The sequence below is a fragment of the Adiantum capillus-veneris genome, chromosome 15 (assembly GCF_014529385.1).
Source record: "Adiantum capillus-veneris isolate H3 chromosome 15, ASM1452938v2, whole genome shotgun sequence".
In the NCBI taxonomy this organism is placed as follows: domain Eukaryota; kingdom Viridiplantae; phylum Streptophyta; class Polypodiopsida; order Polypodiales; family Pteridaceae; genus Adiantum; species Adiantum capillus-veneris.
In genome coordinates this window covers 132,721,581-132,740,393 of record NC_140945.1, presented here as the reverse complement: position 1 = coordinate 132,740,393, position 18,813 = coordinate 132,721,581, and positions in this window count along the sequence as shown.

The following is an 18,813-nucleotide window of genomic DNA, read 5'->3' as shown; positions in this document are numbered from 1 at the left end:
ATATAATTATGCAAGCTCTATTTTATTTGCACCGTGTGATGTAGAACATGTTTCTGATATCCACTAGATATATATAGGGTGTATTTTAGAGATCTAAGAGAATAGTGCACGATAATGATTATGATACCGCATGTAATTATTACGATGAGCCCAATGAACAGTTGATATTAAATGTAGATGTATATCAAGGGGTATGAACATAAAACCTTGATAGGATATAAATTAATCAGAGATATACTTGAGCAATAATAACGTTCGATAATAATTATGATAAGATGTTTATAATCCATGCAATTACCTACGTCAAATATAGTGCATGATAATAATGTTAAAACTGCATGTATGGTATAGTTGGATAGTGAGATAGGATATAAACAATAACCTACAGTCACTTAGTATGTTACCTCGTGTATAGATGAACAATGTGTTGAGAGAGAAGGAGAGAACACAGAAGTAGAACCCCAAAGTGTGTAGAATACACACATGAGATGATGTATATATAGAGGGGACCTGGGTGCCATATATAGAGAAGCCATATATTGAGTAGCTTCACATATAAGCTCAACACCCCCGCTCAAATAAGGGTCCCTAACTGTGGATGAAAAAACCCTTGGGGGATCAAGGGAAAAACCCACAGCTCTATATACACCCACCGTTATAATATAAAAATCATTGAATATACAAATGTTTACGAGGAGCTACATCACTCCTTTTACAATGAATGTTTTATGAGGAGTTACATTACTCCTATCAAATATAATAATGAATACAAAGGTTCAATAAAGAGGTGTAAAAGCTATCGATTAGCTTGTAATCAAAAGTGTCTCCGTGAATCTGCTGTGTAGCTTGTCATCAATATTGCATCACCAAACATGTCTTCATGTTGTCATCAATATGGCATCACCAAACATATCTTCATAAATCTTCTATTGTCACCAAGTTTGTCTTCATAAAATCAATTCTTTGATCAATCCTACATGTACATAGATCATAGACTCCAAAAAAAACATGTCATGAAAATTATTAGCATCGTTAATGAAATAATTACGTTCACAATGCCATAAGAGATGGTTCGCGACGCCACTCTTTTGACGACATATATACGCATGACAACATATGGTACATAAAGTATAAACGTAAAAGTACAAAATGTGTGATTACGTGATACAAATGATATGTGTATATACTACATAAAACAACATTTATCAATGTAGTGATCAATGAATACCATCAAAGTATTAACAAAATATCATCATTATGTCAATAAAAATGAATAAATGATCATGGTATCAACGAAAAGCATCATGATATCACCGAGAATAATCATTGTATCAACGAAACAACATCATGGCATCACCGAGAATAACCATGGTATCAACGAAATATCATCATGGCATCACCGAGAATAACCATGGTATCAACGAAACAACATCATGGTATCACCGAGAATAACCATGGTATCAACAAAACATCATCATGGTATCAATAAAAATCACCATGGAATCAACGAAATATCATCATGGAATCACCGAGAATAACCATGGTATCAACGAAATATCATCATGGCATCACCGAGAATAACCATGGTATCAATGACATATCATCATGGTATCAACGAAAATCACCATGACCAAAGTATTAACAAAACATCATCATGGTACCATCAAAATCATTATGGTATCAATGAGAAATTATCAATAAAATGACGTAAACTATATCTCTAAAAGAATAATTATACGAGAATCAATGAACGAGTATATCATATAACAAAAGATCATGTACCAACAGTAGCTCGATAGAATTTGGACGATCATCAACGGCTCGACTGAATTGGAACGATGTGTAACTGGCTTCTGCAGCAAAGTTACGTCAGTAACAAATATATGATTGATGAAGAAAAATATAATTGAGAAGTTTTCAATTATGAGAAAAATCAAAAGCAAAAAGTAAAATTTTGATTTTCAAACATATTCGCAGTCCGAGACGATAACCCAAAATTGGTGCAGAATTTAGAGAAACTTTCTTCTGCAAAGTTATAGACCACATCGATTCCAATCCCCATCGCGGGTAGTTTCTTCTGCAAAGTTGTAGAACACATCGATTCCGGTCTCTCACGCGGGTAGTTTCTGCAAAATCGTTTTCAATAAGCACAAAAATAAAAAACAAAAAGCGAAAATTGCTTTTTAGGTATGTACGCAGTCCGCGAACGATAACTCAAAATCGGTGCAGAATTTGAAAACACTTCCTCCTGCAAAGTTGTAGACCACATTGATTCCAGTCTCCCTCACGGGTAGTTTCTGCAAAATCATTTTCAATTAGCAGAAAAATCAAAAACGAAAAGCGGAAGTTTCTTTTCAAGTATGTACGCAGTCCGCGAACGATAACTCAAAATCAGTGCAGAATTTGAAAACACTTCCTTCTGCAAAGTTGTAGACCACATTGATTCCAATCTCTCTCACGGGTAGTTTCTGCAAAATCGTTTCTAATTAGCAGAAAAATCAAAAACAAAAAACAGAAGTTGCTTCTCAGGTATGTATGCAGTCCGCGAACGATAACTCAAAATCGGTGCAAAATTTGAAAACACTTCTCTTTGCAAAGTTGTAGACCACATCGATTCCGGTCTCTCATGCGGGTAGTTTCTGCAAAATAGTTTTCAATTAGCAAAAAAATCAAAAACAAAACGCGGAAGCTGTTTTTCAGGTATGTACGCAGTCCGTGAACGATAACTCAAAATCGGTGCAAAGTTGTAGACCACATCGATTTCGAATCCTTGTAGCGGGTAGTTTCTGCAAAATCGATTTTGATCAGGACAAAAATCGAAAACAAAAACGTACTGCTCTGATATCATGTTGAGAGAGAAGGAGAGAACACAGAAGTAGAACCCCAAAGTGCGTAGAATACACACATGAGATGATGTATATATAGAGGGGACCTGGGTGCCATATATAGAGAAGCCATATATTGAGTAGCTTCACATATAAGCTCAACACAATGTCCTTGTATATATACAACTCGGTATATACGTCACATAGAATAGCAAGTTACGAATATATAGATCAATAGGATAATTATAGGATAACGTGTAGGATAATTACACCCCTTATATAAATTGATAGTGTCCCTACATGTATACATTTATAAATGGATAGTGTCCCTTCATGTGAATAATTTAACATATTATCTCTACACACGTATGTTTACATAATATTCACAATGGCCATCCATGTAAAGTGGACCTTTTGATTCTATGTCCATGTCAAGATCCATTATAATACCCCTTGTATAGATGGATAGTATCCATGCATGTATACAACTCCATATGTACCTAGAATATCATGTTTATGATAACTTAGCACTATACATTCCCTATATATCTTACAAGAGAATATACATTAGACAAATATAATTATGCAAGCTCTATTTTAGTTGCATGGTGTGATGTAGAACATGTTTCTGATATCCACAAGATATATATAGGGTGTATTTTAGAGATATAAGAGGATAGTGCATGATAATAATTATGATACCGTATGTAATTATTACGACGAGCCCAATTAAAAATTGATATTTAATGTAGATGTATATCAAGGGGTATGAACAAAACACCTTGATAGGATATAAATTAATTAGAGATATACTCGAGTGATAATAACATGCGATAATAATTATGATAAGATGTTTATAATCCATGCAATTACCTACGTCAAATATAGTGCATGATAATAATGGTAAAATTGCATGTATGGTATAGTTGGATAGTGAGATAGGATGTAAACAATAACCTACAATCATAGTATGTTACCTCGTGTATAGATGAACAATGCCCATGTATATATATAACTCGGTATATACAGATAGAATAACAAGTTATATTAAATTATTTGCTAGATTTTGTATATATTTTATATAAAACCAAACGAATATATAGATCAATAGGAATTTGCTATATAATTTCCATATCTGCAACCTACGATATAAACAATGCAAGATAATAATTGCGATGCGGCCTTAGCTAGTCTACTTCATCAGAGCCTCGATTAGGCTATGGTGATGATTGAGAATTCAAATAGGAGGCTCAATTAGTGGAGTTATGAAAAATTATAACAATCCATTTTACCACATTATTATCAATGTCTAAGATAATGTGTACGTATACGTGTGTGGAGATACCGAGCACTCAATATGTATGTATACATGTGTGGTCGGGGAGATGTAGTGAGTTAGGATATACATATTTAACCTTGATAACAACCATTATAATACCCCTTCTATAGATGGACAGTGTCCATACATGTATACAACTCCATATGTACATAGAATATCATGTTTTTGATAACTAAGCACTAGACTTTCCCTATATATCTCACAAGATAATATACATTAGACAAATATAATTATGCAAGCTCTATTTTAGTTGCATGGTGTGATGTAGAACATGTCTCTGATATCCACAAGATGAAGATGTATACCAAGGGGTATCGACATAACACCTTGATAGGATATAAATTAATAAGAGATATACTCGAGTGATAATAACATGCGATAATGATTATGATAAGATGTGTAGAATCCATGCAATCACCTACGTCAAATATAGTGGATGATAATAATGATAAAATTGCATTTATGGTATAGTTGGATAGTGAGATAGGATATAAACAATAACCTACAATCACATTTTATTACCTCGTGCATAGATGAACAATAACCATGTACGTATATATACAACTCGGTATATACACATAGAATAAAAGTTATATAAAATTATTTGCTGGATTTTGCATATATTTTATATAAAACTAAACGAATATATAGATCAATAGGAATTTGTTCTATAAATTCAATACACACTACCACATTATTATCAATGTCTAAGATAATGTGTATGTACATATACGTGTGTGGAGATACCAAGCACTCAATATGTATTTATACATGTGTAGAGATATTAATGTGGGAAGCTGTAGTGAGTTAGGATATATATTTTCACCTTAATAACAACCATTATAATACCTTCTATAGATGGATAGTGTATATGCATTATTTAAACTCCATATGTACATAGAATATCATGTTTTTGATAACTAAGCACTAGACTTGCCTTATATATCTCACAAGATAATATACATTAGACAAATATAATTATGCAAGCTCTCTTTTAGTTGCATGGTGTGATGTAGAACATGTTTCTGATATCCACTAGATAGGGTGTATTTTAGAGATATAAGAGGATAGTGCATGATAATGATTATGATACCGCATGTAATTATTACGACGAGCTACAATAAATATGACAATTATGCTAATAAATATGATGAGCTACAATAATAACTACGAGCTACAATTTAGATAATGCACACTATTAATTGCGATACATATATATAGTCTAGCTGGATAATGATTGAGCGTATAAGCAACAATACGCTAGAAGAGTTGTCAATATTTCCCTTCTTTGGGTGGATAGTGTACATGTTTCTGATATCCCGGCACTACATCGAGTGTAAATAAGAGATAGAAGAAGGTAGTGCATGATAATAAGGTGTGATGATAATCAGGATACCATATGTGATTATTACATTGATGTAATAATATATATGTGAGGCGATAACAATGATGGTATTGCATGTATTGTCTAGTTGGGAAATAGTGAGAAAGGATATAAACACCTACCTACAATGAATATGATACCACATGTACAGATAGACAATGTCCATGACTGTATATATAAAGCTTCGTATGTACATAGATTGTCAACTTATATATAATTAATTTATCGACTTACCCTTCATATTTCAATACGTGGGGTCTATGAATAAATAATGTATGCAAGATAATAATGATGCATGTCTAGACCTCTTAACTAGTTGGACACTCAGATATGATATATTAACATCGAGAGAGGTGATGTGCTACATTAATATTTACGAGCTACAATATAAATAATGCACCCTAATAATTATGATACATATAGTCTAGCTGGATAATGAGTTAGCATATAACTTGTAAGGTAGAAGAGCTATGATGCCCCTTCTTTGGGTGGATAGTATCGTACATGTTTATGTTGCCCACTAGATAGGGTGTAGATTAGAGATAAGAAGATAGTGCATGATAATAAGGTTGTTTCATCAATATCAATCTCTAACCTTCTGAAAGTATTTTTTGACTTAATTTAGCGGCTTTAGTATGGGGAAAATAATCAAATAAGAGAGAGTAATATAAATACAAATGCAATCTATGAATAAATAATGTGGGATAATAGTGATACATGCTTAGGCCTCTAGTCTAATTGGATACTGAGATATGATATATTAACATCGAGAGAGATGATGAGCTACAATAATAACTACGTCTACAATATAAATAATGCACGTTGATAAATACGATACATATAGTGCATGATAATAAGGTGTGATAATAATTATGACACCGCATGTAATTAAGTATATGACCCATTATATCTCGGCTAGCATTGCTTGGCCCTAGATGGTAATGTAAGATTATCGAAATACCCCTACGATACAAGCACCTTCTCAAGATACTACCCATAAAATTACAAAGACGCCTAAGACTCTTCTCCTTTTGTTTGTAAGTCCCAGAACACCCCTTATTAATATTTCTTACTTCTATTCTAAATGGGCTTGATTAATGGTATATGACATTTCTAAATGGCTACATTTCATGAGATATAATGTTTATTAGTACTGATGCTAGTCTAAATGTATATTTTCTATTGATCCATTGTAGTAAAGCCTTATAACATGTTCCTAGGCCTCTAGTCTAGTTAGACACTGAGATATGATATATTAACATTGAGATAGTTAATAAGCTACAATGACAACTACGAGCTACGATTTGGATAATGCACACTAATAATTGCGATACATATTGTCTAGTTGGATAATGATTGAGCATATAAGCAACAATAAGCTAGAAGACTTGTCAATATACCCCTTCTTTGGGTGGATAGTATGCATGTTTTTGATATCCCGACACTACGTCGGGTGTAAATAAGAGATCTGACGAAGACAGGTACGGTTGTTCAGAAGGCGATGGGCAAGCACAAGTAGTGAGAGAGAGGGTGAGACGCGGTGAGGAGAGAGAAACAATGTTGCGATCGGCAAGCAGCGGGCATAGTTTTCCATAGTATGCTGAAAAAGGCATAGTGACATGAACTAAACTCCGTCACGTTGTCAGAAATGTTACGACCAACTAAGACTCGCATGAGCATAGCCTTGGTACGAGATGTTTTTAATCAAAGTATACTATATCCCCGCAAGTATGAACATCTTCATAACAACCGTAATATCCTTATATGTATGCAATAACATTACCAAGAGCTCGAACTAGGAAATGAATATCTCAATAAGTTAGAACAACTAGTCTAGTTGGATAGTGTGTACAAGTATAGATATATAGTGTGGAGATTGGAGATTGCTGAGCAGGGTTCTACGTTAGCAACTGTGGCATCATGTGCAAAAGCCAAGCTTTTCAACCTAGAAAGGGTAAATTGAGACCCGTGTGAATGCACTCTAAATTGGCACATGGTTTTTTTAGTAAATTTGGAAGTGCGGGGCGTGGCAACTAGGGTCTATTGAGTCAGACTCTATTGACAGTATTGAAGGGGATCGGGGAGCACCACAAACGGAGAGTGAGAGAGAGAGAACACTACAAGAGGTTGTGTGCTCTTGTGACGCTATTAGCGACGGAAATACACTGCGTTTTTATAACCCCCGGCGTCGCTAAAACCGTCGCTAATAGTGTCACTACGAGAGCGTCGCTATATGCGTTGCTATAGGCGTCGCTATATGCATCCTTGGAAGATCAAAGATAAAGTCCATTGTTATACTTTCCCATGGCCTATCAGGGATCGGCAATGGCTGCAACAATCCCGGTTGCTTTTGTCTGTCAAATTTGACTTTTTGGCTTACTAAGCACGATCTTACAAATGTGTCAACATCTTGACGCAAAGCTGGCCAATAGAAGAATGCCTCAACCCCTTTCACTATCACATCAATTCCACGATGCCCAGCATAAGGTGGAGCATGACTTTCCATCAAAATCTTTGGCCGTAACTGTTTAGTAACGCATAACTTTCCATGCATCATGAGAAAGTCATTCTTAAGCATATAGTGCTCATGATGTTGCCCATCAACAAGCTGGTCATAGATCCTTGCAAAATCCGAATCTTCAGCATATTGTGTCTTCATTTCGTCTAGTTCACAATGGTACGGAATTGACACTGCTGAAATTTGGGGCTTTCGTGACAACGCATCAGCCACCACGTTCTTTTTCCCTTGCACATGCACAATCTGAAAATGGAACATTGAAAAGATGTTTGCCCATCGCATGTGCTTCTCAGACAACTTCATCTGTGTAAGAAAATATCGCAAGGTTTGATGATCCGTTTGGACAACAAAATCAGCCCCTAGCAAATAGTGTTTCCAACTAGTGAGAGCATGAATTACTGCCAGCAATTCTTTCTCATAGACTTGCAAGTTCCTTTCAGTCTTCAAAAGAATTCTGCTCTCATATGCGACTACTCGGCCATTCTGCATTAAAACTGCACCAAGACTATGGCCACACGCATCACATTGAACCACAAGGTTTAGAAAGATCCGGCAAAATAATTACCGGATCTAAAGTCAGCTTCTCTTTCAAGTGTTTGAACGCTAAAATTTCCTTGGCTGTCCACTTGAAAGTAACTCCTTTTCCTTGCAGTGCATGGAGTGGAGAGGCAATCTCAGCAAAATTTCGGATGAACCTCCTATAATAGGAACATAAGCCTAGAAAGCTTCGAATGTCATGTACGGACTTCAAGTCTGGCCATGACCTAATTGCTTCCACTTTAGTGGGATCCATGCGTACCCCATCCTTTGAAACAATGTGCCCAAGGAAGTGAATCTCTTGCAAAAAGAACTCACTTTTCTTCGCATTAATGAGTAGCCTATTCTTGCGTAGCTCATTGCAAACTGCGGTCAAGTGATCCCTATGCTCCTCTTCAGACTTTGAGTAGACAATCAAGTCATCAAAGAAGGTACCCACGAAGTTTCTATGTGGTCTAAAAATTCTGTCCATCATTCTATTAAATGTGGCAGGAGCATTTGTGAGACCAAGTGGCATGACAAGAAACTCATAGAGACCAAATGTTGTCCTGAACGTAGTCTTATGGACATCTTCTGGTCTAATGCGTATCTGATGATACCCGCTCTTTAGGTCTATTCTTGTAAACAATGACGCTCCCTCAAGCCGATCAAGAATGTCATCTATCCTCGGTATGGGAAACCTGTTCTTGATAGTATTCTTATTCAAGGCGCAATAGTCAATGCACATGCGCCATGAACCATCCTTCTTCTGCACTAAGAGTACAGGCGAACAAAAAGGGGATGAACTGGGCTGAATCAGCCCCTTCTCTAAAAGCTCGTTGACCTGACCCATAATCTCTGTCTGCTGGGCTGCACTAACCCTGTATGGTGGTCTATTCGGTGCACTAGAACATGGCACAAGATCTATAGTATGATCCTCAGGTCTCTCAGGAGGTAACTCCCCTGGCAAAGAGTCCGAAAAACAATCACTGAAACCACTCAAAAAAGTTGACCTGTCTTTATCTAAGATAGACAAATTAGATACAACTTGAGGTACTTCTTTTGCAAAGATCAAGTACGCAGAAAGATGATTCTTTATTACAGATGAAATAGCAGAAGCAGAAACAACTGGAACAGACTCGCCTTTAAGCTTTACATCAAGGACATGAGTCTTTCCTCTATGTACAAGGGTAATCTTTTTGTTGTAAGTATCCACCATAGCATGCAACCTGTAACACCATGGGATACCCAATAACACATCACAGCCCTCAAGCGACATAATATGAAATTCTTCCGCATCCACATAGCTCTGAATGTGCAGACGAAGCTTTCCCAGAATGGGAGTAACAGGCTCTGAATGTCCTGGGCATGCCAAACCTGCTTCGCCTGTCATACCCATCTCCTCTGCACGAATGCCCAACTTTGATGCCAATTCTGGTGATATGAAATTTGCACGGGCTTCTGGATCAAAGAAAACCAGCATTGTCTGGTCTCTAACTTTGCCCCAAGCTCTGCACAGCTCCGTGGCATTTGTGTTTGGCTGATCTCCAACCAAATCTGGAACAAGTCCTGCACTCGGCTTTGGCTTCTTCCCTTTATGGTCTGACTTGTCATCCTTATCCTTTGACTTCTTTTGTGGGCACTCATTTGCAAAGTGTCCTTCCTGTTCACAAATGTAGCATTTCTTGGCCTCCCTAAGAGCTTTCCTTTCTTGAAAAGTTTTGCCAGAAAAATGCCTTTTTTGTCCTTGTCCTCGTTCCGAAGAAGATTTAGACTGCTTTTTGGACGTATCAGCTTCTTGAGTGGAGGGCTTCTTTGCAGGAGACTCAGAAGGCTTTGCTGCAACATTGCCCTTGGCTGAAAACTGTTTGCCCTGGGCCCCTTTCTTGTGGCTATTAAATCCATCGGAATCTCCCTTCGACAGATTGTTGGCCACTCTTGCATTCTCTATCAATTGAAACATATTCATGACAGTAGTCTTTGTGCAATAGTCCCTGATTTTCTTGGGCAATCCGCAATAGTACTTCTCAATCTGTTCTGACAATGGCACAAACCTGTAAGAGGTGACTGGCAACAGTGCGGCCCAAAACCGTTTATTGTACTCTTCCAGATCCGCACACTGTTTAGCATTCAACTCGTGCCATTCCGTCATCACATCCACTTCAAAAGTGTTTGTCAACCATGCAGGCACAAAAAGTTGTTTGAATTGGACCCACGTTGTTGGGGCTTGACCCTGGTTCAACAATGTGGTCCACCATTGGAGCGCATTCCCTTTCAAGAAAGTGGCAGCCTTGCGTATCTTTGAAGATTTCGTGAAGTTGCCTCCAGCATAAGCTGCATCGAACTGCTGTATGAAGGTCAAAGCCTTTAATTGGTCCTCAGTTCCTCTGAAAGTTTCAAACTTCACTCCCTGCCCACCTTCCTTGTAATCCTTAGGCTGACTCAAAGAAGCCACATTATCATAAACAGGTGCCTGTAACAGTGGTGCTCCATGAGTGTTCATTCCAACACTCGTATCAACTGTTTTCCCTGTCATATCTGCATTTTGTACGTATGGCTGTGAAAAACCAGCCATACCAAATTGTGTTCCAGGCACTCGAAACTGACCATAGGCACCCTGAAAACCTGGTTGGACACCCATGTTCGCGTACATAGGGTTACCCATGCCTGTTTGCATTGTCCCGAACACATTCCCTGGCATATAACCTGTGGAAGGTCCAGCCATAGCTTGAAACACTGAACCACCTCCAAAATAACCAGGATAAGTATTAGGTAATGGAAGGGTCTGACGCATAGCCTGTTCATTGCTCCCTTGACCATTCACAAACGGTTCCTGTACAGCTAAAGCAAGTTGCTTTGGATCATTGGACACCGCTAGTTTCTCAACCACATGGGCTTTCCCTCGAGCATCATGAGTCCTCTGCGCATTGGAAATCTCCTTTTCCTGCAATGGCTCAGTCATGCCCTGTGTAGGAGGCTGAAAACCCTGTGTCGGAGCCTGTAAGAATTCCTGCATCCTTGGGTTGTTAGCCAACTGCTGAAACATGTCCATGCAACAACGCAGTTGAGTTCTAAACAACCTGTCCTCTTCTTGAAGAGTTGAAGGAATTTTCTCTGTGCCATGTGAGGAAGATCCCTCTTCAGGTACTTGGTCTCTCTTCTCTGCCATAACGACAAGCTCTGTGTTGCTTTCACCCACAACAATCCACGCTACACTTTTTGAAGAAAAAGTGACTATCCCGTCCATGGAACCATATAACCGGCCCGTACAACGTAGAGGGCGGTACTATTTCAATTACCTGTTAACTTTACACAGAGCACTAAGAAGGGAAGAGAACACAGTTGCGTCCAGCGACTAGAATGTCACTGCGCACACGAGACCAACACCCTGTAGGCCCCAAAGACTGGCACCCTTTCGGTATTTCTTTATTCAAATTAAGGTAGACGATCCGACCACTTAGCACAAGCTTTCACAAAGCTGTCCAAACCTGGCAAGGGCTGAAAACGGAGGTTTTCAACCGGATTTCGACAGCATAACGGCGCAAAAACCCCTGCAGGTCAAAAACACCTGTCTAGGACGGATTCCCTCGATATCTGGAAGCTTTCTGGTGAGCTGTCACAGAAATTCAGTGGGCTGTAATTCTTTGTTTTTGACTGCCGGGAGCCCAAAAGCCTGTACACGCATCCCAAGGCTCTCACGAGGCTCCCCCGATGTTCCCTTGCAGTTTAGGTACGAAACCCTAAACCTGCAAAAAAACACAGCAGGCTGTAATTCCCTGTTTTGGATCGTTCTTAGCGGAGAGAACACGCCTACGCGTGTCCCAAGGACTCCCGCACGCAATGGGATTGTTCCCCTGTGAATTGGACGAGTTTTCACGCGAGAAAACTCTCCAAACTCGCAATCTTTCGTGATGGAATTATGCGTACCTGTGGGGGATTAGCAATTAGCTAATCCGGTTCCTGTTCAGAAGGCTCTTGCCTTGGCAAACGCGCATAAACCCCCAGAACTGTACATAGGTCAAATGAGAAGCCCACTAGTGGGGCATAACATATTGTACGTAGGGGAGAAAGAGAGAAGTATGTAGCGTGCGGGGCATCACTCTCGTCACCATACTGTGCATAGAGGGCAAGGTAAGCATTCCATAGCTTCTGTACCTGCTACAATCCACCTGAGGCTGAAAATGGCGCTCCCTTTGTTGATATGCAGCTTGTTTTTTCCTCCTAGAGTGGCAGAATCGCTCACAGGATGACACGTCGCCCAGTTTCCGAGTTTGGGCTTTCCCTGCTAAAAATATCTCAACTGGTGCGTCAGTTGACTTGGCAGCAGAGCAATAAAATGTTCCCCTTGTCATTCCAGAGCTAATGACGCGAACACATTTTCCGGTCAAAAATAACAGTTCCCTAAATTTTAAGAGATGCTTCCATGGCGTCCCTATCGGTCTCCTGACCATCATTGAAGACTACCATTTGACCAACATCTACAATGTAGGTTAATTTACTGGCCCCTTTCAACTTATAAAGTTGCAGTGACTTGACGAGTGGCCCAAATTCCAGTTTGGCGCACACGAGCTTCCATACTCATCAGAATTCAGTGCTAACTGGCCCGGGCAGTCCCTGTCTGACCGACCTAGATCCCCGATGTGAGAAACCCATTTGGCTGCAGCCGTTTCACACTAGCCATGCAATGTCCACTTGCACCTTTTCAAGGGTTTTGGGACAAACAAGTAAAAATAAAATAAATATATCTAATACTTATTTACAGAAGGCAACAGGAAAAATACACCTCCTGGTGACAGAGGCTCTCCATGCTGATAACAGGTTGCTCATACAAGTAACCAAGGGTGGTCCGGCATAGAACCGACATACCCAATGGATAGACCCGAAGTACACACAACTGCGACTGCTGACCATTGACATGGTCTCCACATGGGCTATCACTCATGGACTGATCCTCCTCCTAGAATCAAGATAGAGATGGAGAAATGGAGAAAGAGAGGTACATGCCTCAAGGCTAGAAGCATGGCCGTTATCTAGAGGAGGTGTAGGTCTTTGCACTCCTAGGCCTGCACCAAAAACTAGGTGCTTTGCCTCTGTACCGAATACCCACCGGACGCGCTACCTTGAGGAGGAAACAAGGAGCGACCGCACTTCTGCCCATCACTATCAGTGGTGTTGCTCGACTGTTGAGAATGAAAAACGCTAGTGCTGAATGGGAAAATGTTGGGGCTGATCTGTAGCAAAGCACTAGACTAATCTGCACCGTCTGCCCACCGTCTCTCCTAGGACTTCCCCCTAGGGGTGCCCCCTGCACCCTAGGGCCACTGTGCACATTATCCCAAGATGCCCTTGCCCCCACCTTTATACACCTGGAGGTCTCTATCGGTCAATTGTCCACCGGTCTCCACGACCTCTAAAATAGGGAAACGTGCAGAAATGGCACAAGATGCCCAAAAGGGCTCTTGGAAAAATATTGGCAAGGCTGGGAAAAATACCACCAGCCTGCAAGAGCCTACTTGCCATGAAAGAAAGCCAAAACCCTGAGCTAAACATGAAAAAACACAACCCGGCATGAGAAAACAACCTCACACTGGCTGGGCACAACCACAAAACAGCCCCCACTCCCTAACACTTGTCCCTGGGAGAAACTGGGACCGACTAGACGAATCCAGAGAGATCCCTCAGCTCTTAACACCCCCTCCTAGCTCCTAGAAAGGAAGACGGATCACGAAGCTGGAGTAAGCATCTGCAACTATAAAGAGAGGGTTTCGTGGACGAGGATATCTGCAAACTCCGTAGTAGAAAAGTATCCTGCAATAAATACGATACAAGTGCTACCCTTGAAAGACATCCAAAAAGTAAAGTGTTGTCCACTGTTGAAAGTAAATCCAGCTTAACAAAGAATCTCCTCAACTCAACTGACTCACAAGTCGCACAATCAGCATCTGCAGAAGGTATTGTTCTGATCGCTCCAAGAAAATTCATCAAAACTGAGCGTAAAGACATAAACTATTGGTATCCGGATCATTTGCTTAAGGTGCTCGGGCCTACGCGCAATGGCAGTACCTGCAGTTCCCTGAGTGAGAGAAGCGTTCTTGGGCAAAATGCTACAACACATTCAAACACTCGAGAGGAAAAAAAATCCAAATATTGACGGATTAGTGAAAAATCTTCAAAGCTCTGATACCAAGCCAGGTGCAGTGCAATTGAAGTTGTGAAGATCTAGTTTTACACTTCCACAAATCCTTTTCTTTCTTCCTTGCGTTAGTGATTCCTTTTAGCTTGAATGATGGTTCCTGTTACTTTTCCCTGAAAAGGGGGGATGAGAAAGTGAGGAGAATGACACCCGATGGGGTCCCAACCAATTACCCTCTCAAGGGTCCCCCACATCGTTGTTGATGTGGTATTTTTGATAGCATAAATGGAATGTGCACACATGCAATACCTCAAGTGTAGACTCTACCGACTCGAATGATGATTATTGTCGCGGTTACTCCTCAAGACTAGGCACCGCCAGGGCTGATTTGATGCATTTTTGGATCCTTCTCGATGTAGGATTGCGGATGGCCACCAAGGGGTAGATCTGCGGTTGAATTGCGCTCCCGATGTGAGAGGAATGAAGGCCTGAAAATGCAGAGCTCGATGACAGCAATGATGGACAGCAATGGAGCACTCGTTGCGGGTGAGGGAATGGCCGCGGAGAGGCTCGATGGGCTATCCAAGTACTGGACCACAACGAAGATGGCTAGCGATCACAGACGCGGGCCGATCCTACGAGGGAAGGGGTGCAAACTGAAAACGCTAGGGCTGAATCTGCAAGTTTGGTGGTGCTATGGCTGAAATCTGAAAACACTGGCTGCTTGGCTGGAAAAACGGTAGGCTTGATCTACTCCTCAGCTAGCGCTACCAAATTTGCCTTCAACTGCTAGGCCAAGTGCTCCCTTTATAGGGAGTAGGCTTGATCTACTCCTCAGCTAGCGCTACCAAATTTTCCTTCAACTGCTAGGCCAAGTGCTCCCTTTATAGGGCTGGAATTTGGGCTATAAACCAACTAAGGGCTAGGTAGGGCAAACTATCCACCAAACCAATAAAATAAATCATAAAAATGATTTGTTAAGCGGGAATCCGATCGACGTGGGGAATGGCTCATTGGAATCTTCTTAACCTAGAACTACATGCTCGTCATGTCAGATGCCCACCATAGTGTAACAACATCTGTCAAAACGTATGTACAACCACTTATGCAAGAAAACTAGAAAACCTAATCTAATATACTCGTTCGGTCAGTATTAATCCTTCTAGAATTCTAGACACTCCTATCTAGGAAGAAGGGGAAAATTGGCTCTGGAAGTATATGAAGCATGTCCACGTGGCACACAGAGCCATGTCTGTGTGCCACATGCACATGACACTCGATAGCTAAAAAAGTTTTCCTTGCGCGATGGCGGTAGGAGCAGCCCTCAAGACAAGAAAGGGGGCGAAGAGGATATGCTCTTTGTGTGTGTGTGTGTGTATGCATGTGTGTGTGTGAAGTCTGATCAAGGTGGAGGCAGGCTCATACTGCAATCTGAAAGTCTCACTTGCCTCTTAAGGAGCGTTTGTTTCTTTGGCGTTGTTTGCTGGGAGTCCTTCCAGTTGGAACACTCCTTGTGGCGCGTCATATTAGCGCGTCAGTTGCTCCGCTGATGATGAGACTGTAAGGCATCTGCTTTGGGAGTGTCGCTGCACCAGGGCTTTCCTTCACGGGTTTCTACTTGTATGCACCTTCCATTTCCCTCAGCATGCTTCCACAAACGATTCTGGCTTTTTGGCCTTCTTCCAAATTCCCTCCAGCAATTTGCCATTTTCTTTGCATGGGTCAGATCTTGGCCGCACCTTCGCAATCTCCGCATGTTCCATCAGCACTATGCAGATCCTTTTCCATCGTTCAAGATTTCACTGAGGCAATCATTACATTTTGCCTTTGACATTAGGGACATATCCTTGGAAATCTTGCAACTCTTCTATGTTTGCTTTTAACGCTTTTGTATCGCAACACTTCTGTGTTCTTCCCTTTGTGATCTTTTTGGTGGGTTTTCCTCGCCTTGAGGTTCCCACAGGTAGATTAATCAAAACAAATTTACAAAAATAAAATAAAATGTGTGTGTGTGTTGTGAGGGAAGACCTCTTGAGAAGGTTCTAGCTCGTCTTCTGCTTGCACCATAGTTATCCTAAGCTTGACAATTGGTGGTGTTAGAGGTGACCATTCTGAATTAAATAGGGATATTCATTCTCTCCGTTTTGTAGCTTTTTCCAAATGGAGAATTCTGGGTCGTATAGATACAGGTCGGGAAGTGATTCCACTTCTTGATGATATACAAAAGTGATTGCATTCATCCTCGGCCGTCTAGACAGCGCGTCAGTAGCCACATTCTTACTTCCAACCGTATGAAGGATTTGATAATGAAACATATATGGACAAGAAGTTTTCCCATCTCATCTGCTTCTTAGATTATTTCCGTTGTGTAAGGAATTACCACACACTCTAATGATCGATTTTGATCACAAAATCCGCTCCTACAAGGAAATATTGCACACTCTGATGATCAGTTTGGATCACAAAGTCCGCTCCAAGTAGACAAGGCATGAATCACAGTCATAAGTTCCTAGACCGAGGCTTGGAATTATGCATCCTTGAGCCATCTACTCTCATAAGCCACTGCATGGGCTTCTTGGTTAAGCACTGCACCTCTGCAATCACCTAAAGCATCACAATGAACCTCAAATGGTTTCCTTAAGTCTGGCACTATCAAAATAGGACCATGGCTCAATACGTACTTCAGCCTATCAAAGGCAGCTTGTTGTCTTCTTTCCCATTTAAAAGGGATCTTGTTCCTTGTTAAGTCATGGAGTGGTCCTGCTACATGAGCAAAGCCTCAGATAAATCTCCGCTAATATGAACACAATCCCAAAAAGCTATGTACATCATGTACAGTAGTGGGAGTTGGCCAGTCTTGTACAACCTGATCTTTGTTGGATCCATGCTCACTGTATTGTGAGAGACTATATGGCCTAAGTGGTGAATCTCCGTGAAAAAGAACTCGCTTCTATTTGCAATGATATGAAACTCATGCTTACGCAACTCTTGAAACACTATATCCAAGTGCTTCCGATGTTCCTCTTCTAATCGAGAGAAGATTAGTATGTCATCAAAGAATACTCCGGTAAAGGCTCGGTACGGACTGAAGATACGATCCATCATTCGATTGAATGTGGCGGGAGCATTGGTTAAGCCGAAAGGCATGACCAAAACATTCATAAAATCCAAAAGTGGTGCGGAAAGCAATCATATGGCCATCTTCAGGGGCTATGTGTCTTTGATGATACCCACTCTTTAAGTTTATGCGACTAAAGGTACTTGCACCCTATAACTTATCGAGAACGTCATCAATCCGAGGAATCAAAGAGAGATTCTTGATTGTGATCTTGTTTAGAGATCGGTAATCTATGCACATTCAAAGGTGTCATCTTTCTTTTGTACTAGTAAAACTGGGGAGCAGTAGAGCGAAGTACTTGACCGTACCAGACCTTTCTCTAGAAGCTCATTGACTTGCTTCAAATTTCCTCTTGCTGAGCAAGACTTACCCTGTAAGGGGGCTGGTTAGGAGGAGAGCTACTTGGTATGAGATCAATGCAATAATCTTCCAGACGTTCCAGAGGTAGCTTATAAAGAAGAGTTTAAGTGAAACGGTCCATGTTCCTTTTAATAAAGTGAAATGGTCCTTGTACCTTTTAATAAAGTGAAAACCTATTATATCAAGACTCGAGAGTGAACTCTACTTAGATTTATTTCTCTCTCGTGCGAAAATCAAGCAAGCACAAACATACTTCTTCATTACGTTTTTAATAGAGATGTGGCTTACAATAGAGAATAGCCAATCCCCAGCATAGTAAAAATTCTCACTTTCTTGATCTAAAATTCTAAGGTGAGAGACTTTTCCACATAATCTCGGACCGGTTGGATGTGGAAGTGCCATAACATACCCAGGATAATGTCCTGCCTTTGATGGGTGCAGTGCCATCAGAAATGATTCTTGGTCCTTGTACTCGCCAGTTCAAAGATTGACTTGTCTTTACACAAGAGTTGCATTGGTAGTCAACCCTTCAAATGAGGCTCCCCATGTGATCGGAGTGCCTAGCTGAGCAAGCGTGAGGCTAAAGGGATCTATAGTATCAAGAGAGATAAAGTTGTTTG